Raw genomic sequence first — 26625 nt, 5'->3', positions numbered from 1 at the left:
ATGAAGCTAACAGTCTTATGGGGAGAGACAAACAATAATAATAATAAAATACTTTTTAAATAGATCATAAAAGCTTTTTATGTAGTTACAATAAAATTTCAAATAGAATTTATTTCACTTTATTAAAATTTACTTTTTGTATATTTTTATTTTAATACCCAGGTTAATATATTAGGAAGAGTACCTAAATTTTTCACTGTTAAAAATATAATCATAGTCTGAAGAAAAGAGATTTCTAGAGGAAAACACCAAGAGTTCCTGGATTTAAAGCTGAATGGAAGAAGTAACTTATGAACCTTTGGGTTGTCTCCCCTTAGAGAATGAATAAAGTATTTACAGGTGTAAGTAGAACCATTACAATTTACCACATTGAAGAGCTCTTATATTGTTTACTTCAAATATTTGTATGAGAAGAAGGGTTGAATACAGATATTAAGAAACAAAAAATGATAACTTTAGTGCTTGTTTCTTGATATCCCACATTCAAGTACCTTACTATTAGAAGAACTTGCTTAAGTGATGGGCATTAGAGTGTGGCTTACACTAAAAATCCTAAAAGCATGGAAAAAGCCTACTCTCCACTTCCAGGCAGCTAAAACATGAACATGTAACAGCTTTGTCCAGATGGATTCTCCTGCCTGAAATTTTGAATTTTTAGGGAAGAACATACATAGGTTATTCAAAGCAGTGGCAGTAGGAGGTGAGAGACTAATTCCTGGTTTTCCAGATTTCCTGTAAATATCTCTTCTTCTGAAATTAGCCAAGACTGATTTACATTGTTTGTAACTAGTCACAGTCTATTACCCAATAAATTCCACTCCGAGAAATTTATCCTATATGGCATGTTGACAAAGAATAGGATAAGGGTGTGGAATATTATGGTAGTTTTTGACAATAAAATACTAGAAAAAAAAACACGTTCAAACAATAATAAACTATTGTTTTAAATTCTTAAGTTGGATTACTATAGAGCTGTAAAAAATGAGAAAATCATTTAGATCTGTACTTGGTGACACATAATAAAAAAGGGTACAGAGCAACTGTGTATATGGTGTATTTCTAAAGAAGATTAGCTATACGCTTGCAGATGTCCCAAGTATTTTTTGAATGAAATAAAGAAACTATAATAGCAGTTAGCCTCATAGTAGAGACTTTCTCATCCTTTACATTATTTGAGTATTTTTCTTTTTAAGAATGTGCTTCTAAATGCCCACAAGAGAAAGATGGAAAGATCTAAAATTGACACTCTAATATCACAATTAAAAGAACTAGAGAAGCAAGAGCAAACATATTCAAAAGCTAGCAGAAGGCTAGAAATAACTAAGATCAGAGCAGAACTGAAGGAGATAGAGACACAAAAAACCCTCCAAAAAATCAATGAATCCAGGAGTTGGTTTTTTGAAAAGATCAACAAAATTGATAGACCGCTAGCAAGACTAATAAAGAAGAAAAGAGAGAAGAATCAAATAGATGCAATAAAAAATGATAGGGGATATCACCATCGACCCCACAGAAATACAAACTACCATCAGAGAATACTATAAACACCTCTACACAAATAAACTAGAAAATCTAGAAGAAATAGATAATTTCCTGGACACTTACACTTTCCCAAGACTAAACCAGGAAGAAGCTGAATCCCTGAATAGACCAATAGCAGGCTCTGAAATTGAGGCAATAATTAATAGCCTACCAACCAAAAAAACTCCAGGACCAGATGGATTCACAGCTGAATTCTACCACAGGTACAAGGAGGAGCTGGTACCATTCCTTCTGAAACTATTCCAATCAATAGAAAAAGAGGGAATACCCCCTAACTCATTTTATGAGGCCAACATCATCCTGATACCAAAGCCTGGCAGAGACACAACAAAAAAAGAGAATTTTAGACCAATATCCCTGATGAACATCGATGCAAAAATCCTCAATAAAATACTGGCAAACCGGATCCAGCAGCACATCAAAAAGCTTATCCACCATGATCAAGTGGGCTTCATCCCTGGGATGCAAGGCTGGTTCAACATTCGCAAATCAATAAACGTAATCCAGCATATAAACAGAACCAAAGACAAAAACCACATGATTATCTCAATAGATGCAGAAAAGGCCTTTGACAAAATCCAACAGTCCTTCATGCTAAAAACGCTCAATATTTTCGGTATTGATGGAATGTATCTCAAAATAATAAGAGCTATTTATGACAAACCCACAGCCAATATCATCCTGAATGGGCAAAAACTGGAAAAATTCCCTTTGAAAACTGGCACAAGACAGGGATGCCCTCTCTCACCACTCCTATTCAACATAGTGTTGGAAGTTCTGGCTAGGGCAATCAGGCAAGAGAAAGAAATCAAGGGTATTCAGTTAGGAAAAGAAGAAGTCAAATTGTCCCTCTTTGCAGATGACATGATTGTGTATTTAGAAAACCCCAATGTCTCAGCCCAAAATCTCCTTAAGCTGATAAGCAACTTCAGCAAAGTCTCAGGATACAAAATTAATGTGCAAAAGTCACAAGCATTCTTATACACCAGTAACAGACAAACAGAGAGCCAAATCATGAATGAACTTCCATACAATTGCTTCAAAGAGAATAAAATACCTAGGAATCCAACTTACAAGGGATGTAAAGGACCTCTTCAAGGAGAACTACAAACCACTGCTCAGTGAAATCAAAGAGGACACAAACAAATGGAAGAACATACCATGCTCATGGATAGGAAGAATCAATATCGTGAAAATGGCCATACTGCCCAAGGTAATTTATAGATTCAATGCCATCCCCATCAAGCTACCAATGAGTTTCTTCACAGAATTGGAAAAAATTGCTTTAAAGTTCATAAGGAACCAAAAAAGAGCCTGCATTGCCAAGACAATCCTAAGTCAAAAGAACAAAGCTGGAGGCATCACGCTACCTGACTTCAAACTATACTACAAGGCTACAGTAACCAAAACAGCATGGTACTGGTACCAAAACAGAGATATAGACCAATGGAACAGAACAGAATCCTCAGAAATAATATCACACATCTACAGCCATCTGATCTTTGACAAACCTGAGAGAAACAAGAAATGGGGAAAGGATTCCCTATTTAATAAATGGTGCTGGGAAAACTGGCTAGCCATAAGTAGAAAGCTGAAACTGGATCCTTTCCTTACTCCTTATACGAAAATTAATTCAAGATGGACTAGAGATTTAAATGTTAGACCTAATACCATAAAAACCCTAGAAGAAAACCTAGGTAATACCATTCAGGACATAGGCATGGGCAAGGACTTCATGTCTAAAACACCAAAAGCAACGGCAACAAAAGCCAAAATTGACAAATGGGATCTAATCAAACGAAAGAGCTTCTGCACAGCAAGAGAAACTATCATCAGAGTGAACAGGCAACCTACAGAATGGGAGAAAATGTTTGCAATCTACTCATCAGACAAAGGGCTAATATCCAGAACCTACAAAGAACTCAAACAAATTTACAAGAAAAAAACAACCCCATCAAAAAGTGGGCAAAGGCTATGAACAGACAGTTCTCAAAAGAAGACATTCATACAGCCAACAGACACGTGAAAAAATGCTCATCATCACTGGCCATCAGAGAAATGCAAATCAAAACCACAATGAGATACCATCTCACACCAGTTAGAATGGCGATCATTAAAAAGTCAGGAAACAACAGGTGCTGGAGAGGATGTGGAGAAATAGGAACACTTTTACACTGTTGGTGGGATTGTAAACTAGTTCAACCATTATGGAAAACAGTATGGCGATTCCTCAAGGATCTAGAACTAGAAGTACCATATGACCCAGCCATCCCATTACTGGGTATATACCCAAAGGACTGTAAATCATGCTGCTATAAAGACACATGCACACGTATGTTTATTGCGGCACTATTCACAATAGCAAAGACTTGGAATCAACCCAAATGTCCATCAGTGACAGACTGGATTAAGAAAATGTGGCACATATACACCATGGAATACTATGCAGCCATAAAAAAGGATGAGTTTGTGTCCTTTGTAGGGACATGGATGCAGCTGGAAACCATCATTCTCAGCAAACTATCGCAAGAACAGAAAACCAAACACCGCATGTTCTCACTCATAGGTGGGAACTGAACAATGAGATCACTTGGACTCGGGAAGGGAAACATCACACACCGGGGCCTATCATGGGGAGGGGAAGGGGGAAGGGATTGCATTGGGAGTTATACCTGATGTAAATGACGAGTTGATGGGTGCTGACGAGTTGATGGGTGCAGCACACCAACATGACACATATATACATATGTAACAAACCTGCACGTTATGCACATGTACCCTAGAACTTAAAGTATAATAATAAAAAAATCTTAAAAATACAAAATAAAAAATAAAAATAAAAAATAAAAAAAAATAAAAAAATTTAAAAAAAGAATGTGCTTGATGACTTTTCAATAAAAAGGGCAACTTAAAATATATTAAAAGATACAATATTTAAAACAAAATGAAGAGCTGAATCAATAGAACAGAGAATTCTCTGATATAAAAAGCTAGTATTTCATATACACATGAAGAAAGAACAGCATTTTCAATAATTAATTCTGGGATAAATCATTAGTGCAAAACAAAAAAAATTATTTTTTTTAACCTCATGTCATACTAAGCAAATTCCAGGTGAGTAAGAAATTTAAATATAAAATTTTTTAAAAGAAGAAAATACATCAATATATTTATAATATTAAAGAGCAAGGAAGGCTCTTCTTAGCATAAGAAGTCATTATCTTCAAGAAAGACTAAGATATTTATCTCATTACAATTTAAAAACGGCTTGGCGTGGTGGCTCACAACTGTAATCCCAGCACTTTGGGAGTCCGAGGCAGGTGAATCACCTGAGGTCAGGAGTTCAAGACCAGCCTGGCCAACATGGTGAAACCCCATCTCTACTAAAAATATAAAAATTAGCTGGGCCTGGCGGTGGTGCACACCTGTAATCTCAGCTATTCAGGAGGCTGAGGCAGGTGAATCACTTGAATCCGAGAGACAGAGGTTGCAGTGAGCCGAGATCACGCCACTGCACTCCAGCCTGGACGACAGAGTGAGGCTCGGTGTCAAAAAATAAACAAATAATAAAAATAAAATAAAATAAAATAAAATTTAAAAACTTAGGCAAAATATAACACAATGCTAAATGATAAACAATAACCTAGAAAACTGTGTGTGTGTGTGTATGTGTATGTATCTTAAACTACTTTAAGTCATTACCAAAAGGATTGATATGATTTTTTAAAACAAAGTAATATTTGATGCACTTGAGAAACACAAATGTAAAATGTGAAATGTGTTTGAAAAATTATATTATCCGGTTTTGGCAATGATTTAGGTAACCAGAAACTCATAAACAGAGTAGAAATATACAGGGTTATATCAGTTCTGAAGGATAAATTAACAATATTCTCTATAAAAGCATTAAAAATATGAGTATCATTTGATCTCAGAGATCTTTCTCCTACCAAATAACACTAAGAAAATAAACATATTGGTCAGGCGCAATGGTTCCCATCTGTATCCCAGCACTTTGGGACGCCGAGGCAGGCAGATCACTTAAGGTCAGGAGTTCAAACCAGCCTGGCCAATGTGGTGAAACCCCATTTTACTAAAATCACAAAAATTAGCTGGGCATGGTGGCATGCACCTGTAATCCCAGCTACTCCAGAGACTAAGGCAGGGGAACTGCTTGAACCCAGGAGATGGAGGTTGCAGTGAGCTGAGATTGCACTACTGCACTCCAGCCTGGACGACAGAGCAATACTTCATCTCCAAAATAAAATAAAATAAATATGTTATTCAAAGATTCATTCAAAGACATCATTATAGATGATATATAGTTTCAAAGATTTGCCCAAAAAAAAATCAAACCGTCACTGCTTATAAGGAAAAAAAACAACCTAACTATAAACAGGGAACTGCTACACTAAGTTTTATGCTAGAAAAGTCCATGTGGCCCATAAAAATAGTGGTGTAAAGGAATACGTATTAACATGTGAAAATATTTTAGATACTATGCAAAAATTAGAAAAAAATCATACAGTATGATTCTATTTAAAATATTTGTAAGTGAATATATGCAAAATATATTCAATATATATGTAAAAAATCTATCAAGGAAAAAGGAGTAAACATAGAGAAGTTATTCCTCCGGAGTTCTGAATAAGGAGAAAAACTTAGTTAAGATATGAATCATTTTTTAAGTGGTAGACAAAGTAGTTTAAAAAAAGAAATCTAAATGTCAGTTTCTATTTTCTCAGTACATTAGAAAGATATCTAAAATGAGTACAGTAAACAGGAATGGAGACTGGGGAATTTAAACAAATAACAAATATTTAAAACAGCTTTTGTAGGAATAAAAGAGAGGATGTGGTCATTTATTGAGGCAGTAGTAGTGTTATACAGGAAAAGAGACTTTAATTTAGAAAAAAAGAGGATGGAAAGGACAGGAAGTGGGCAGGAAAGGCAGGCAAAGCAAAAGGAGGGATATAAAGAGAAGAAAATAAAGAAGAGAAGAACAAACAAGATAGGAGGAAAAGAAAAGAACAGAGAGGCCAGGCGCCGTGGCTCACAACTTTGGGAGGCCGAGGCGGGCAGATCACAAGGTCAGGAGATCGAGACCATCCTGGCTAACAGGGTGAATCCCCGTCTCCACTAAAAATACAAAAAAATTAGCTGGGCGCGGTGGCGGGCGCCTGTAGTCCCAGCTACTTGGGACGCTGAGGCAGAAGAACAGCATGAACCCGGGAGGCAGAGCTTGCAGTGAGCCGAGATCACGCCACTCACCACCGCGCTCCAGCCTGGGCGACAGGGCAAGACTCTGTCAAAAACACACACACGCACACACACACACACACACACGCACACGCACACACACACACACACACACACAGGAAGGAAATAAACTGGGAAGTATGAAAGAGGAGGAAGGGATAAAGGAATAGGGAGGGAAAAAAGGAAGATGGAGGAAGAAAGCAAAGCAGAGTACCACAAGAAAAAACTGACAATATAAGAGAGTTATCATAAGATATCCAGAGCCTCCTATGGCATAGTATCATCAGCTAGAAAGTAGCAACCTCATGAGAACAGGAGTAGACTTGAGGTGATTGTACAATGGGTAGAAATGATCCCCTACAGGGTCAGTTTTCTAGATGGGACTTTGATACTGGCACATGGAGGGTGCAAATGATACAATACACTCCCATACTGAATACCACCCTTCATAAATATGTGAATTTATTTCTAAAATTATTATAAAATGTATTTATATTTCTTGAATAATCTAAGAACTCTTCCAGGTTAAAAAAAAAAAAAAAACCTTGCAGAATATAAAAATTCCACACCAAAAAAAGGACAGGAGTGGAAAATTACAAGATAGTAAGTTTTAGAGTGAAATGGAAGAAAAAAAGAAACTTGTGGGGAAAGTGCCCCGGAAAGGTGATGGGGCTGGGGGCATAAAGTATCACCATGCTAAATTATTCAAGACAAAAATAATAGCTAGGTAAACAGAGTATTAGAAAATTATTTTTCAGAGTCAGTTCTACCACATAATTTATAAATGAGATTCATTATTTAATAACCACACTTTGTTTTCTGACCTCAGACAGTAAAACTGAATGCTCTGGCCAAATGAAAAAGAAAAATATCTTACCATCAGGGAAGCTAGGGTTGTTTAACCAATTAAAGTACGCAAGATGAATGCCCTCTACCATTAGGATAACACCCTTACAAAAAAGAACACACTGGGAGCTATCCCTGGTGCTGCAATTAGCCCTAACTACCGGAGACCTGACCTAAAGACTAGTTTTCCTAACACTGAGTCCAGGTCTACTACTTCTATGATGACCTATTGTCTGAATCTCACCAGTCTTATTTCAGCAAATTATACACTTACCTGTGCCTCCATTACTGTATCCCTTCAAAATTCATTAGAAATTCCATGAAATAAAGAGATAGAGCAAAGGATTCCAATGTAGGTCATTTATGCAAGATGTTTTCTTCATATTTTCCAATAATTTTTGAAAATTAATAAGAAAAATCATATGCTGAGGTTGCTGAGCTTTATGGAAAGAACAAATATTCCATCCCTGATATTGTGAAGAAGGAAAAATAAACTGGTAGTTTTGCCGTTGCACCTCAAACTGCAAACATTATGGCCACAGTGTGTGGTAAGTGCTTAGTTACGATGGAAAAGGCATTAACTGTATGGGTGGAAGATGAATAGAAACGTGTTCTGATTGACGGCAACTGGGTTCTATACTACCTGCAGTTTCAGGTGTCTACTGGAGGTCTTGGAACACACCCTCCACGGATAAAGGGGACTTCTGTAAAAACACACTCAAAAGTGCTCCAGATGCTGAAATTATCAAACACAGATTAAAACCCCAGGCAAATTTTTAAAAATTCGTAACTGCTTATAACATAGGAGTATCAAAAACCAAAGACGAAAACAATTATTATAGGTAGTCAGAGGAAAAACAAGACATTTGCTTCAAAAATGCAAGAATAGAAAAAATAAAAATATTTCCTAAAAAACAGAGATGACCTTTTTTTAAAAACCAGCAGACTTGCCCTAAAAGATTAAGTTTCTAAATGGAGTTATGGAGATGTAATAAAAAGTCATGAAAATATATATATATATGTAGCATATCTTGCTGATACATATGTATATATATTGTCCTCTGGGATTTAAATATAGACAATAGAAATACACAATGCTATGACATATATATATAATATATATACACACACGCGCACACACACACACATAGTTATATAAAGGCAGTTACATGTATAAAGTACTCTAAGGTCTTTCAATTAGGTCTTTCGATTTATGGGAAAGGGATAAAACTATCAAGTGTTAGACATTGGTAAGTCAAGGGTGAGTGTAAATAATAAATTAATAAAAAAGAATAAAGATGAAAAAATTCCTCAGTTAATTCAAACAAGATAAAAAAGAGAAAAAAATTATTAAAAAACAGAGAGATAAAAATACAAAATAAGATTTTTTTTTTTTGAGATAGAGGTTCACTCTTGTTGCCCAGGCTTGAGTGCAATGGTGCGGTCTTGGCTCCCTGCAACCTCTGCTTCCGGGGTTCAAGCGATTCTCTGGCCTCAGCCTCCCAAGTAACTGGGATTACAGGCGCCTACCACCATACCCAGCTAATTTTTGAATTTTTAGTAGAGATGGGGTTTCAACCATGTTGGCCAGGCTGGTCTCGAACTCCTGACCTCAGGTGATCCAACTGCCTCAGCCTCCCAAAGTGTTGGGATTACAGGCGTGAGCCACTGCTCCCGGCCCAAAATAAGACTGAAACCCAAATACATCACAAGCCATATTAAATATAAACAGACTAAACAATTTTTTAAAAAAAGATCCTCCAATTACACTTTAAAAATTCAAGTATATGCTTTTTATCCAGAAGGTTGAAATTTTAAAATGTAATTAACCAAATTAGCTGATATAGCTATATTAATATTAGATAACACACTTTAACATAAAAACCTCTATTAAAGATAAAGCAAATTTTATAATACTATATTTAACTAATTTTAAAAAACACTCAATTGACCAGGAAGACATCATTTCACCTTTGGCCCAGTAAGAGCCCCAAAATATAGAATGCAAAATTGACACAACTAAAAAAAAGACAAGTCCATAATTAATAATTGTCATAGTTTCATTTTTAAAACCTCTCTCTCTTAATAATTGAAGAAACAAACCAACCCAGTAAGGATACGGCTTTTTTTTTTTTTTTTTTTTTAGACGGAGTCTCGCTGTGTCACCCAGGCTGGAGTGCAGTGGCACGATCTCGGCTCACTGCAAGCTCCACCTCCCGGGTTCACACCATTCTCCCGCCTCAGCCTCCGAATAGCTGGGACTACAGGCGCCCGCCACCACGCCCAGCTAGTTTTTTGTATTTTTAGTAGAGACGGGGTTTCACCATGTTAGCCAGGATGATCTCGATCTCCTGACCTCGTGATCCACTCGCCTCGGCCTCCCAAAGTGCTGGGATTACAGGCTTGAGCCACCGTGCCGGGCCAAGGATACAGCTTTATCCGTATTATTAACAAACTTGAACTAATGGACATACTGTATACAAAACACTGAACTCTGCGTTACAACGCACCATATACTTAAGCATGGATAGAATATATTTAAAAATTTACCATATATTAAGTCATAAATTTCAAACAATCGGGATCATACATACTATGTTCTCTGATCACAATACAAATTAGGTAACAATGACAGAAATGCTAGGAAATCCTCCCATGTTTGGAAATTAAGAAGTATATTTTGAAATAACCCAAAGGACAAAGAATCCTAATATTGTAGAAAGTAGAAAAACATTTTAACTTAATCATAATAAACTAGAACATGCAAAACTTGTGGGAACAAGCTAAAAGCAGTACTTAAGACAGAAATGTACAGTCCCAAAAACAAAAATATTAAAAAGCAAGAATGAAAATTAATTATGAGCATCCATCTTGTCAAATGGGTTTTAAAGTAGAAGGGAATAAAAGGCAAATGCAGAAATCAACGAAATAGAAAATTAATATAATACAGAGAATCAACACAGTCAAAGTAGTTTATCAGAAAACACGAATAAAATTGATTACTTTCTGGTGAGACTGATGGGGGTGGAAAGGAAAGTGCACTAATTACCAATGTTAAGAGTGAAAGAGGGGACAGTAATTCTAGTTTCTGCTGCCACTATAATATTTGACTAGTGCTATAATTACTGAAGAAATTCAATCTGTAATACAAACTGTTCCACAAATAAAACTAGATCATAGATGACTTCCTTGCTGGTGGGAATTATAGCAGATAGTTGAGAAATAAATTACAACCTGGGCCAGGCGCAGTGATGCACACCTGTGAGTCTCATCTACTTGGAAGGCTGAGGTGGGAGGATCACCTGAGCCCAGGGAGGTCCAGACTGCAGTGAGCCATGATTGGGCCACTGCACTCCAGCCTGGATGACAGAATGAGACCCTTTCTCAATCAATCAATCAATCAATCAACAATCTTACATATACTTTTCCAAAAATAAGGAGAAGAGTTCATCAGAACCCTGATATTAAAACCTAACAAGGACATTTCAGAAAAAGAAAAGGCCAAATCACACATATTAACAGACAGACAGTTATAAGACTGTAAACAAAATATTACCAAATCAAATACAAGAAGATATATTAGGGATAAAACTTTATGAAAAAGTTGAGTGTATACCAGGATTTAAGGTTGTCTTAACATTTTAAAAATGTAATTTGCCACATTAAAAAATATGGAAGATAAATCACATTATAATAGATGCATTAAAAGAATTTGATAAAATTCAGTATCTATTTTCAATTAAAAGAAAACACAGCTACTACTTCACACCATTACGACTGCTACCAAAAAAACACACACACACACACACACACACACACACACACACACACAGAAAATGTGCTGGCAAGAAAGTGAAGAAAGTGGAACCCTTGTGCACTGCTGGTGGAAATATAAAATGGTGTAGCCACTATGGTAAACAGCATGGCAGTTCCTCAAAAAATTAATAATGGAATTACCATACAATCCACCAATTTCACGTGTGAGTAAATACCTTTAAATAAATGAAAAACAAGGACTCAAAAGATTATTTGTACAGTCATGTTCATAACACCTTTATTCACAATAGCCAAAAGGAAGAAGTAGCCCAAGCGTCCACTGACGAATAAATAGATAAAAAAGAAAACAAAGAAAAACCTCTTCTCAGAGTAGGAACAGAATTTCCTTATTTGATAAAGGAAATTATTTAAAAAAACAAAAAATCATATCTAAATGATGGAAGTTTTTTTAGAACACGAAACACCACAAAGATGCCTGCCACCACAACTTCTGTTGAACAGTGTCCTAGAAATGCTAGCCAAGATAAAGTTTTTATGAAAGAAATAAAATTGACATTTGTGAACAATAGCATTCCGCAATAAGAAATTCAAAAGAATTTAAAGACATATTTACTAATTTATTACCATTAATAAAGGAGTTCAGCAAGATTGCTGGATACAATGTTATATTTCTACATATAACAGCAAACATAAAATAAGAGCATACAATTAAGTATCTAGGAATAAATCAAAGAACAATGTACAGGACCCTTAAAAAGAAAATCATAAAACAGTACTGAGAGAACCAAATAAACAATTTAAAATTTTCATGAGTTAGAAGGCTTAATATTATAAAGGTGTCAGTTTTTGCTAAATTTAGTTCAAATACAAATTCCAACAGTTTTTTTTTAAACTGGAAGAACACAACACATTGAATCTATATCATACAAATATAAACATAAACAATTAAAGTTACAGAACCATAAGGCATAAAAGAGACAGAAACAATTCTTTGATTCTATAAAAAACTAAAACAGGTATTTTTAAGCATCATATAAAGAAATACAAACAAACATTTAAAGGTAGTAAAAGCAAGTCCAAATATATCACTATTTGTAAAAAATAAAAGTACTAATAAACTTTAGAGTTCATAGATAATAGAACTGAATAATTTAAAAATGAAAAAAATACACTATTTATAGGACATCTAATTTATAAGTATAGAGAAAGGTTCCAGTTAAAGGAATGGAAAAGGTTATATCATTTCCATTTGAATCACATAAATTGGGAGTTGCTCTATTAATAAGAGACAAAATTGTTTTGTTTTGGTTTGGTTTTTTTGTTAATAGAGGAGCTTGCTATGTTGCCCAGGCTGTTTTCCAACTTCTGGCCTCAAGCAACCCTCCCACCTCGGCATCCAAAAGTGCTAGGATTACAGACATAAGCCACTACACCCAGCCTTCAAAATAGCTTTAAAAAATATATTACTTGGTTTAAGAAGGATCACATTATAATGATAAAAGGTTCAATATCCAGAAATACATGATACTTCTGAAAAACTTGTAAGCACTAGTAAAATAGCTGCAAAATACTGAAGCAAGAGTTACTGGAATAACAAAGAGGAATTGGTAAATCTATTGTGGTGGGAGATTAACACATTTCTTTTATGTATTGGTAATTCAGGCAGACCAAAAAAATTAATTAATAAAGCTACAGAAGACTAGAATGGTTATAAAGGCTAATTTAATATACATTTAGAGAATACACATTATCCTCAAGCATATGAAGAATATTTATAAAACTAACCAAAACTAGACCATAATGAAAGTCTCAATAAATACCAAAGAACTACAATCACACAGACCACATCTTTTGACAACAATGCAATTACATTAGAAGTCAACAACAACAAATAAACACAGAAAAAGTAATATTGCCCCAGCAGAAGGCTAACATCTGAAGAACCAACCTAAGATCTCACAGACAAAATATAATCCAAAATGCACCACAGTCTTCTACCAGGCAAACAAAGAATTAACCTTACACAACTACTCCCAAGGGGCATCTGAGTAAGAAGGAAGAAATGTTCTGCTGGGCATCACAGGTTGTCATTATTCTACAGATAAGGAAACTGAAGCTTAAGGTAGTGAGTTTAACAACCAGGATTTGAATCCACACTGCCTATTTAAAGAACTCATAAACTTATTCACTATTTTGACCTTTATAAAAAGCCCTTATTAAATGCTTGTCAGATGAGTTAATAATATAATAGATTATCAGGCTTGTCTGAACATCAGGTCAGAAGAATCAATTAAGAGCAAATGAACAGATTACATTTTGACGTGCATTACTTTGTAGGATGAAAAAGTCCTTTTGATACACTAGGTTAGAACAGTTCAGTATATTTACTTAATATACATTATCTTAAAAGGAAACTGCTTTTGGACAGGTGAGCATCTATTCACACTCTCATAAAAGATTATGTTTAAGTTTAAATTTATTTTCCAAAGTTCTTGAACAGAGTTTGAAATGCTTTAAGTAATATTTACTTTTTTCAGAATTCAGAATTCCATCTCTCACTGCTGGGAAAGAAAAAGGGTGGTAGATACCTTCAGTTTGGGGAATACAAAAGAAATTTCCTTAAAATTTTTCACTATGGGAGTATTATAAACTCTCATATCCTGGGTAGGGGATAGGGAGCTGTAATACTTCTTAATCAAATTGTAGTCTACTTCCTAATCAAAGTATAGATCATTTCACTGATACTTGTAAATAAGTATGAATGTAAAAAATAATCATTAACAATTTCTTTATAAAATAAAGATACATTAGGGTCATAGAATATGCTTAAAGAGTGTAAATATGGATAATGAAATCAAACTTAGAACTAAATCCCAATGCTGCCATTTATCAGATACATGATCTTGAGGTTTGATAATTTATCTAATCCTCATTGTAAAACAGATATAATATCTACCTAATCGATTTGTTGTAAAGAAGACTGTGTACTGAGGTAGGCATGAGTTGCTATGCATGTAATAACTAGTAGCTGCTAATATTAATAAAAATAGCATCAATTTATCAATTAATAGCATTAATAGTAATGCTCATGTTCGCTATAATACAAAGTAACATAGAATCAAAGACAAATAGTGTCTCTAAAGTTCTATTTTTAAATGTTGAATATTATAAAAATGATAACTATGTGAGGTAATGCATTTGTTAATTAGCTGGGTTTAACCATTCCACAGTGAACATATACTTCAAAACAGTATGTTGTAAACGACAAAAACATAAAATCCTATCTGTCAATTCAAATAGAAACGAATGAATGAATGCTTAATGTGCCCTATGAACGCTTGCCAGATTAGAAAAGCAAAAGGAGTGAAAATATATTCTAATAAGCAGGGTAGGAAAGCAAGAGAAGACCTTTGAATCAGTTAAATCTTGCTTAAATTCTAGCTTTGTCCATTCAAAGTGACTTTGACACACAGGTAAAATGAGGATAAGGATCCCTATCTTAATATAATTGTTCTGAAGCTTAATTAGGATAATATATACTAACAGCCTAGTTTTATGTCTATTCATTTAAAAAGTTTACGGTTTAAAGAAAAGGTTTAGGTAGTTAAATATTTTAAAAATAAGATTAGTAAAGGCATTATAGCAGTGATATATTTTCTATTTTTTAATCGACAAATATTATATACATTTGTAGTATATAACATTTTTTGAAATATGTGTATGTACACGTCTGTCCAGGTACAGGGGCTCATGCCTATAATCCCAGCACTTTGGGAGGCGAAGGCGGGAGGATCACTTAAGCCCAGGAGTTTGAGATCAGCCTGGGCAACACAGCGAAACCCCATCTCTACCAAAAAGAAAATAATAATAATAATAAACAAAAATTATCCCAGACATATTGGTGCATGCTTGCAGTCCCCACTACACAGGAGGCTGAGGCAGGAGGATGACTTGAGTCTGGGAGGTCGAGGCTATAGTGAGCTGTGATTGTGCCACTGTGCTCCAGCCTGAGTGACAGAGGGAGACCCTGTCTTAAAAAAAAAAAAAAAAGAAAAAAAGAAAGAAAAGAAATAGGTATACATTGTGGAATGGCTAAAATGAACTGATTAACATTTGCAATACTCACATACTTATCACTTTTTGTGGTGAAAGCACTTAAAATCTATACTCTTAGTTATTTTCAAGTATACAATACATAGTTAACTATAGTCAGCATGATATGAAACAGATCTCTGGAACTTATTTCTACTAACTAAAATTTTGTAACCTTTGACCAACATCTCCCCCATCTCCACATCTTCCAGCCTCTGAAAATCACCATTCTATTTTGTTTTATCAGTGTGACCTTTTTAGGTTCCACATGTAATTGAGCTCATGCAGTATTTGTGTTTCTGTGCCTGACTCATTTCACTTAACGTCCTCCAGGATCAACCATGCTGTTGCAAATGACAGGATTTTGTTCTTTTTATGGCTGAATAATATTACACTGTGTATACACACCACATTTTCTCCATGCACTCATCTGCCAATGGACACTTAGGTTGTTAATTCCATATCCTGGCTATTGTGAATAATGCTGCAATGAGCATGGAAATGCAGATACCTCTCCAACATACTGATTTCTTTCCTTTTGGACATATATCCTACACTGGATCATACAGTAGTTCTATTTTCAATTTTTTGAGGAACCTCCATACTATTTTCCATAATGATACTCATTTCTCCCTTTCAAAAGAGGTCCTTTCCTTACACAACTACTCTCTCTAAACTTGTACATGTTCCACAGAATAAAAGATATGAAAAGTACTATCCTTGTTAATATCATCCACATTTACAGTGATAGCTTTCATATTTTATAGGACAATACTGATTACAAATATTAAATCACAGTGTCATATTATGTCAGAATGTGTATTTCAAATTTTGGCTTAAAGACTAGTCACCCATACTTATAAGGATAAATCCATACCCCTTCTGTTCTATGTAGTTTTCTTAAGGTTTCTTAACATTGGGCTAGATCTGTCCTCTATTTAAAGCAACGAAAAGGATTAAAGGACATATTACCTTTGTTTTTCATTGATAGATAAACTGGAAATAAAAAAGCTATATATTGCAGAGAAAAAATGTGTACAGTTAAAATTATATTTATAAATATGAATCACAGAATAGCATATAAAGGATTGTAACTTTCAGTCCCTTAGAGATTGACAGTATTCTTTCACAGAGCTATTCAATATTGGGCATTAAATAAAGGTTTTTTTGAAATATGACCCTCTCTGTAGCCTACATCAGCAGTCCCCAACATTTCTGACAGCAGGGACTGGTTTCACGGAAGACAATTTTCCCACAAACCACTACTGGTCCATGGCCCAGAGGTTGGGGACCACTGCCCTACTTAGTAAATCTATTATTTCACTGGATTTTTTTTAGGGTATTTCTATTTTAAAGGTGATAAAATATAAGACCTAAGTACTACAGGTTGAGTATTCCTTATCCAAAATGCTGAGGACCAAAACTATTTCAGAGTTTGAATTTCTTTTGGATTTGGGGGGGTGTTTTTGCATTTTTTTGGGAATGTTTGCATTAAGCTTACCTATTGAGTTTCTCTAATCTGAAAATTCAAAATGCTCCAATGAGCATTTCCTTTAAGTGTCACATTGGAATTCATAAAGTTTCCAATTTTGGAGCTTTTCGGATTAGGGATACTTAATCTGTAATAACTTGTGTAAGGTTTTTTTTCCCACTAACCCAGGGGCATTGTACTTAGGCCTTCTAAATCATAGTTCATTGCTCTTTCACTACCACATAAATCAGCAGGTAAAATCATTCTCCCTGATCACAGGAAGACAGGCAAAGATTTCTGTGCTTCTTATGGAAAACATCAATCCTAACCGAATCCTCTCATTTAACATAATGAAAGACGATGATGATACTAGTTACCAATTATTAAACACTACGAGGTAAGTATTACTAAAACCTTTTAGTAAGTAGAAAACTGAGGGTTGAAGAAGTTAAATAATTTACCTGAGGCCAAAGCTAGTTAAGTGATAGAATTAGGATTCAAACTTGTTTAACTTTAGGGCACTCTGTGCTCCTGTCTCCATATTTTACTGCCTTTACCTTATTTTCTATCACCTCTACTCTGGCAAGAAAAGAAGAAGAGAGGCTTCTTCATCTGAAAGGCTGATAGAACATTCTCTGGTTAGAACAAGGTTCTCCTTTCTTATGTCTAATACAAATTTCAGCTGTTTATTCATAATTTATTATAACAGAAAGATATAGGCTCCAAGTATTAGCTTCTTAACGAGCTATATGGTATTAGGCAAATCACGACCTCTTAAATCCACAATTTCCCCACCTGAAAAAATGAATAACATTATGGACAATAACAACTGTTGGAATTAGGTAATATTTGTGTGTAAACTGGCTCTCTATAGAAAGGTAAGAGTTTAAATATAAATAATATTTTCTTCCTATGTGGTTTGCTCAGAATTAGTCAAGAATATCACAATCACAAACAAAACCATCAAACAAAATACAAAAGATACTCATCTTACAAAGAATTAATCAAAACCTAAATATTCCACAATTTTTTCTTTTTCTGAGACAAGGTCTCACTCTGTCGCCCAGGCTGGAGTACAGTAGCACGATCTCAGCTCAGTGCAACGTCCACCTCCTGGGCTCAAGTGATCTTCCTGCCTCAGCCCCCTGAAAGTAGCTGGGACCACACCAAGCTAATTTTTGTAATGTTTGTAGAGATGGGGTTTCACCACACTGCCCAGGCTGGTCTCGAACTCCTGAGCTCAAGTGATCCACCCACCTTGGCTTCCCAAAGTGCTAGGATTATATAGGCGTGAGCCACTGCACCTCACAATTTTCAACTGGGTTTTAAAATTTATCAGTAGAAATTAATCTAGATTATAAAAAAGAAAATGAAGATTGGTGGACACAAAGCATAATAATTCAAAATGTAGTAGTAAGTAAACAAATGCACTGATGACACTGCATTGGAACTATTCATATATCACACTCCTGGAGAGCTTCTAGAGGACAGGTATTGTGTTTTATGTTAGTTTCTAACATTTAATGGGCAGTCATTTTTACTTAGCTAGGCACTATTCTGTGCACATATTTATATGTATAATAGTGCTGGCTCTATAACCAGTTCTATTATTATTCCCATTTTACAGAGAGGCAAATGAGATACAGAAAGACTTGTAACTTGCCCAAGGTCAAAAAGCTAGGAAGGAAGGGGTAGAGTTAGAATTCAAAAACCTGACCTAAACGGACTCAGAAATTTTATCTATAATGCTAGGCAAAATGAGCATAGTATATATTTGCTGAATAAATGAAGAAGTAAAACATGAACGGGGGGGTGGGGGGGGATATAACTCTTTTTTTTTTTTTGAGACAGTGTCTTGCTCTGTGGCCCAGGCTGGAATGCATTGGCACAACCACAGCTCACTGCAGCCTTGATCTCCAGGGCTCAAGCGATCCTCCCACCTCAGCCTCCCCAGTAGCTAGTACCCAGGCACAGGCCACCACACTTGACTAGTTTCTTTAAATGTTTTGTAGAGATGTGATCTCGCTATGTTGTCCAGGCTGGTCTCAACTTCCTGGGCTCAAGCAATCCTCATGCTTCAGCCTCCCAAAGTACTGGCATTATGCCTGACCATAACATTTTAAAGTCATCTTAATTGTCTAGTACACAGATGCACCCAATATGTATTTGTTAAATAAAATTATAGAGAATCAGTGTTACAATTTATAAACGTTATATTGGGCAATTTCCAAATATTTATTTTTCATTTTGTAAGTTATAACTAAGTTGTCCCATTTCCCTGGTTTTAATGCCTCAAAGAATGTATAGATAATAAGTTATATATATTCATGAAGATTTTTTTTTTAGTAATCTTTTTAACTTATTACATAGTATTCAGTAGCCTTAACATGTAAGATCACTAGGTGCAAATAATTTACAATCACATAATCAGATACACAAGGAATCTCTGACTCAACAAAGTAAGCAAAAAGCATAGTTTACTTATATGGTGATCTTATTTGAAGCTGAAATATTTTATCCCATGTATTGACCAGTCTGCCTTGAAAAATATGGAAACCAAAGACCAAGTTTGGCACACTTACAAAACCAAATATGAAGTTTCAACATAAATTTTTCATTTCCTTATTTTAGTCACTTCAATAATTTTAGCAAATTAACCCATTTATGAGAGAGGTTGCAATTTTTTGAATTTCTGCAATCAGCCCTTGGCGGTGTCCTTCAGCAAGATATAAATAACTCCCACATGCTTAGCGTTCCACTAATGGAATACTAGGGATAAATGGGTTAAAAGGTAGTAAGAATTTACCTTACTCTTAGCATTTTTTTTCTAATGCCCTCATGAAATGACTACTTTTCAGATCTCTCCCCCACTGGTCCTTTACCAGTTGCTGGGGAAGCAGTGGGTTGTTACCTTGCACCACTGAGAACTGTTCACTGTTGCCAGCCTAGTGCAAATATCTCTAGACCAATGTCTCAACTCTAACTGCACACTGGAATTACCTACAGACTTAAAAAAAAAAAAAAAAAAAAAAAAAAAAAATTCCAATGCCTAGGCCTTATTTCTGGGCAATGAAATCAGAATTTCTGGGAGTGGGGCCTGGACACTAAGGCCCCACTTTTTGTTTGTTTTTGTTGCTTTCTGTTTTAGTTTAAATTGTGTTTTCTCAAGTGCAGCTGAAGTTTGAGGATGACTGTTCTAATCCTTCCTCCGTCATACTCAAAACCCATACCTACACACACATACATATTCATTTCATATGCTAACATACATGTTATGTACTGTGTTGTACTTATAGCTCACACTACTTTTCAGCAGTAGTAGCACAGCATTCTAAGTCACCCTTTAATGGACATTTTAGACTGCTTCTAGTGTTTCTGCTAACACAAACAAGACTATCATAAATATCTATGTACATACATCTTTGCACATTTTTCCTGCCATTTCTTTGGAATAAATTTTCATTCATTAATTCAAAAAGCAAATCATACAGTGTCAACTATGTAGAAGGTACTCTTCTAACTACTAGAAAATAGCAATGTAACTCAGAAGCACTAAGAAATTTCCATTGAAATTACCTTAAACTTACAAGTCGATATAAGGAAATTCGTCATCATTTAAAATATTAAGCCATCCCAATCAAAATTAAGACATATTTCATTTATGTAGTGATAGCTTACATTGTTTCATAGTTTTGTTTAAGTTTTTTTTCTTCTTTTTTTTTTTGAGACAGTCTTGCTCTGTCGCCAAGGCTGGAGTGGAGTGGAGCCACCTCGGCTCACTGCAACCTCCACCTCCCGGGTTCAAGCAATTCTCCTGCCTCAGCCTCCCGAGTAGCTGGGATTATAGTTGCCAACCACCACACCCAGCTAACTTTTGTATTTTCAGTAGAGACAGGGTTTCACCATGTTGACCAGGCTGGTCTCGAACTCCTGACCTAAAGTGATCCACCCACCTCGGCCTCCCAAAGTGCTGGGATTACAGGCATGAGCCACCGCCCGCAACTTCATTTAAGTTTTTCTTATATAGGTCTTACATGTTTCTCAGTGTTTATTCTTAGATATTATTATAAGTTGGATATTTTTTCTATTAATTTTAATTGGAATTGCTGGTATCATATTTTAAAATAGTAGTACTAAGTTTTGCATATTTGGCTGGCTATTGTGACTTGTGTCTATAATTCCAGCGACTCAGGAGGCTGAGGCAGGAGGATCACTTGAGGCCAGGTGTTCGAGACCAGCCTGGGCCACAGAGCAAGACCCTCATCTCTACAATAAATAAATAAATAAATAAATAAAAATTTAAAAATTAGCCAGATACAGCAGTACACGCCTGTAGTCTCAGCTACTCAGGAGGCTGAGGTGGGAGGATTGATTGAGCTCAGGAGTTTGAGGCTACCGTGAGCTATAATCTTGCCACTGCGCTGCAGCACAGCCAACACAGTGAGGCCCTGACTCTAAACAAAATTAAATAAAAACTTTTCTGCATATTTATATTTTTGGATTCTGTCCACTTTATAGAAGTCTCTCATTAGGTCCAATAGTTTTCCCATTGTTTCTTTGCTTTCCTATTTAACGTAAAAGTAGTGATAATTTTCTCTTCTTTTGTCTTTGCTTAATGTTGCTAAAACAGAACACCTGAGATCAGGTAATTTATAATGAAAAAAGTTTATTTAGCCAATGGTTCTGCAGGATGGGAAATTCAGGGGCATGACACCAGCATCTGTTTAGCTTCTGGTGCAGGATTTTGTGCTAGCCCAAAACATGGTGGAAGGTCAAAAGGGAGAAGCAGAGACGTGAAGAGGCAAAATCAGAGGGGTGTCCTGACTTTTATAACAACCCACTTTCCTGGGAACTAATCCATTCCCAGAGCAGAACTCACTCAACCCCCAAGGGAAGTCATTAGTCTATTAATCACCCTCTGTGACCCAAATGCTTCCCACTAAACCCCAACTCCCAACACTGCCCCACTGGAGATTAAACTATTATTATGAGTTTTGGTGGAGACAAATCAAACCATAGAACCTTTCCAGTATTTATACATTTTTTCCTTATGCACTGTCTTCCAAAGCAATGTTCTTTTAAAAAGATAAAGCAGAATATCATATCATCTCTCCAACTGCAGTGGGAAGGACTGTAACACAGGGGTCCCCAACTCTCAGGTCACAGACTGGTACTGACTGACCTGTTAGGAACCAGGCTGCACAGCAGGAGGTGAGTGGCAAGCCAGCGAAACTGTGCTCCATCTCCTGTCAGATCAGCAGTGGCGTCAGATTCTCAAAGGAGTGTGAACTCTACTGTGAACTGTACATGCAAGAGATTTAGGTTGCATGCTCCATATAAGAATCCAGTGATGTAATGTGTTTAAATCATCCTGAAACCATCCCCCTGCCACAGTCTGTGGAAAAACTGTCTTGGTGCCAAAAAGATTGGGGACCACTGCTCTAACATTTCACCATTGAGCATAATGTTTGTTTTCTGATTAAATACTCTACCAATTTATTTTCCTCATTTACTGAGATGACTATAAATTTTTTCACACCTGATTTTCAATAATCCTAACATAACCTCCTACATGTTACGATATATTCTTCATTGTAGTGCTGCTGAATTAGCTAATTTCATATTTAGTTATTGATAGTCATAATTAAAGCTGGTCTAGATTAAACTTTGACATAATCTTGGTCAGATTTTATTACAAAATTAATCAGACTACTTTCCATCCTTTTCTAAGCTTTGGATGTTTTTTTCAATCATGAGAATCATTTTTCACTTTTTTTTTTTGGAGACAGAGTCTTGGTCTGTCATCCAGGCTAGAGTAAAGTGGCGTGATCTTGGCTTACTGCAACCTCTGCCTCCCAGGTTCAAGCAATTCTCGTGCCTCCGCCTCCCCAGTAGTTCAGTAGTTGGGATTACAGGTGCGCGACACTACCCCTGGCTAATTTTTATTTATTTGTTTGTTTATTTGTTTATTTATTTATTTATTTGCATTTTTAGTAAAGACAGGGCTTCGCCATGCTGCTCAGGCTGGTCTCCAACACCTGAGCTCAAGTGATCCACCCGCCTCAGCCTCCCAAAGTGCTAGGATTACAGGCACGAACCACTGCACCCAGCCCATTTTCCAATGCTTAAGTTTTTTTCCCTGAGGTTTACTATCTCTTCATTAGGGAAATAATAGAGCCCAACAGGTGAGCCTGCAGACACTGTTGACAAAAAGGACTTTAGTTCAAGTCCTAGTTCTGCCACTTGTTAGTATATATGACATCAACACATTAAAGAGAGTAAATTTTGATTCAAATTTTTGTTTTTGAGACAGTCTCGCTCTGTCGCCAAGGCTGGAGTGTAATGGCATGATCTCAGCTCACTGCAACCTCCACTTCCCAGGTTCAAGCAATTCTCCTGCCTCAGCCTCCTGAGTAGCTGGGATTGCAGGCATCCGCCATCACGCCCAGCTAATTTTTGTATTTTTAGTAGAGACGAGGTTTCACCATGTTGACCAGGCTGGTTTTTAACTCCTCACCTCAGGTGGTCCGCCCACCTCGGCCTCCCAATGTGCTGGGATTACAGGCATGAGCCACCATACCCAGCCTGATTCAGATATTTAAATTTATTAGTATTAGTTTTACTTTACAGGTTTCTCATTTTTTTAATCTCCTCCATATTTATAGCTATGTGTTCTTCTGATACTTAATGTTGTACATTTGTGTTTTCTACTTTGTTTCTAGACTACATTTGCTAGTGAATATTCTATTTTTATAAAATTTTGTAGCATATGCCAAATCCAATTCCACAATTTCAATTTATAGCCCTTCTCACATGTCATCTTTTTAAATCTACTCTCTCTTTAAAAAAAAAAAAAAACTTACTAGTGTCCCTCCTTCATCCTCAAATTTTCCCCTTAATTCTCTGTAACTTTTATATTAATACTTTTTACACCTCCCCTTTACTGGTCATTTAACAGTTACTGAGGAAACAGCAAGTTTTATCTTGTACTAGAATTGTTCTTCCCGAACTGGCCCACAAAATATTTGTTCTTCAAAATCTTAATAGATACTGTACCATAAAAGGATTCCATATCAATTAACTCTGAGAAATATGGGTTTAAACAGGTTCCTTTAAGCTAAGAGCACTTAAAGTATGTTAATGTGCATTGTGAATCTATAGGATACAATAAGCAGCTTTTGTCAGATTCACATATCCTTCCTGAAACTCCCACCCACAAACCTATCCATATCTTACAGGCAGTTGGTGAAATACTGCCCTGAGAAATTCAGTCAGCAGCAACCATCTTCATTTTTAAAAGCCTGAAAAGCAGAGTTATGGTGAAGCCCTTCAAACCAATCCAAGTAAAGTACTTCCAAGAAAAATTATAACAGATAAAGTGGAGATTCCTTATCTTGGTGAAAATACATCCATTACTCTTGCAAGACTTGGTACTTACCGGAAGGCTAGCAGGTAATGATCACTGATAATCTGACCTTTATTCCAAAACATAATCAACATATTTTAAGGGTTTAGTTATAAAAAGCAAGTACTGAGTACTCAATTGATAAAATTTGATGTGCCTTTCTTATACACTTGTAAGTATTTTTCTTATATTCTGATAAACCACAAGCACTGGTAAGATGCCTTTCCTATATATCAACAACTAAGTTGGGCGGGCGCAGTGGCTCACGCCTGTAGTCCCAGCACTTTGGGAGGCCGAGCTGAGCAGAGGCCTGGAGCTCAGGACCAGCCTGGCCAACATGGTGAAACCCCATCTCTACGAAAAATACAAAAATTAGCCAGGCATGGTAGTGCACACCTATAATCCCAGCTACTCGGGAGGCTAAGGCATGAGAATCACTTGAGCCCAGGAGACAGGGGTTGCAGTGAGCCAAGATTGCGCCACTGCACTCCAGCCTGGGTGACACACTGAGTGAAGCGCCATCTAAAAAAACAAAACAAAAAAAAGTAGTGCCAGTTACAATCAAGAAGACATTTCTTTTAAAAAATGTTTCAGTATGTTAAAAATGTACAGAAGGTTAACATGTAAAATACTGAAAATAATTTGGAAAATTTAAGATTAAGGACTAAATATAAAAATATGGAACAAAATATTTTTACTATTATCTTAATAAAATTATTATATCTTATATGATACTTTGAAATTAGCATACTGTGTCTAACTCCAGGATTGATCTAGTAAGTGTATAATTACTCACAGATGATATGTATGTATACATAGTGTATATGTGTATACATGTGTACAAATTTTTTAATGAAATATATAATCAAATCTGTAATGGCCTTATCCTGGCTGATTAATTTCTTTTACTAGGTTTTCATTCTCTTACAATGTGAAGATGGGTCTTCATGGCTGATCAAATGCAACAGAACAGGTTCTTTGCAGCAATACTTACCATTTCTCTAAAGCAGTGGTTCCTTAACCAGGACTGATTTTGCCCTCTAGGGTAAACTTGGCAATGAAGAGACATTTTTGGTTGTCACAACAGAGATGAAACCTACTGTATGTAGTAAACAGAGACCAGGGATACTGCTACACATCATACAATGCACAGGACAGCTCTCACAACAAAGAATTTTCCAGCCCAAAATATAAATAGTGCTGAGATTAAGAAATCCTGCTATATATAACTAAGCAGTGTGTCCATTCCCAAAAGGTGTCATGGTTATACAATAAGTATTTTAAGTGCAGAGGCCTATTACTCTTCCTTTCCAAGGCTGCTATATTAATGAATATCACCAAATTATAAACATTGATAGCATAACATTTGAAATGATTTGAGCCAATGAAGTTGTCTGCAACTCAGGAATCTTTAAGAGCAGAGGAAGTATCTAAATTTAGCCACCAATCCTTAAGTCTATACCTTGTTAGTAATTTTGTTTGAAGCTTATCCTCTAGGAAAAATCTCAGTAAGAGCTCAAAGGGAAAACATTCCCTGAGGTGTGTGTTTGTTTGTTTTTAACACATCAATAAGATTCTTCATGGGTTTCACACTTGAAATTCATTTGGCTATATAGAAATCCACACATTACCCCTTGGCTCACATTTTCTTTCCTTGAGTATCTTAAATACATTATTCCATTTTCTTCAGGCATAAAGCAGTGCCGTTTAAAAGTCGGATGACAAACTTTTTTTCTTTCTCAGTTATTCAGTCTTTTTGCCCGGTGCCCAGTAAATTGTTTTTGCTTTAAAGTTCATTGATTTTATGTGCATTTATATCAGCTGTCATTGTTCTGAGTAAATATTTTTAGGTATACAGTGTGCTCTTTCAACGTGTAGTTTCAAATTTTTTTTAATTTCAAGAATGTCTTATTATAGTTTTTAGAATTTGTTCTGTTTCCTTGGCATGGTTTTCTTCAGGTACCTGTATTATCCATATATTGGATTATCTTTGTTTTCAATATTGTTTTCTCTTAAATCTTTTAGCAGTCTTTTTTTAACAACAACAACAAAAAAACAATTTCCTTCCCTCAGCTCTGCATAATTAAGTTATACTTGGCTTCACCCATTTGACTTCTGCAACAGGGAGAGAGAGAAAAGATGTCCGTGGCGCATCAGATTGGCCTTACGGTGGTCTCTCTCTCCTTGAAGGGCACAACAGATCCTGGGTGAAAAAGAAAACAACAATTTCCTT

At 35.8% G+C, this 26625-nt stretch overlaps 1 protein-coding gene and 1 non-coding gene across 3 annotated transcripts in view; one reads left to right on the top strand and one right to left on the bottom strand.

Moving 5' to 3' along the window:
• Positions 1–26625, bottom strand: part of ARID2 (AT-rich interaction domain 2) — a 223102-nt gene that overhangs the window by 143733 nt on the left and 52744 nt on the right. The gene's annotated exons all lie outside the window — the stretch shown is intronic.
• LOC116269044 lies at positions 26456–26594 on the top strand. The gene has a single exon (XR_004176364.1). It is a non-coding gene; the product is annotated as a small nucleolar RNA SNORA64/SNORA10 family (small nucleolar RNA).

This window comes from Papio anubis, chromosome 9 (assembly GCF_008728515.1).
Source record: "Papio anubis isolate 15944 chromosome 9, Panubis1.0, whole genome shotgun sequence".
NCBI classification, from domain to species: domain Eukaryota; kingdom Metazoa; phylum Chordata; class Mammalia; order Primates; family Cercopithecidae; genus Papio; species Papio anubis.
Note: the sequence above shows the minus strand (reverse complement) of the source record. Positions and strands in the feature narration are given on the sequence as shown.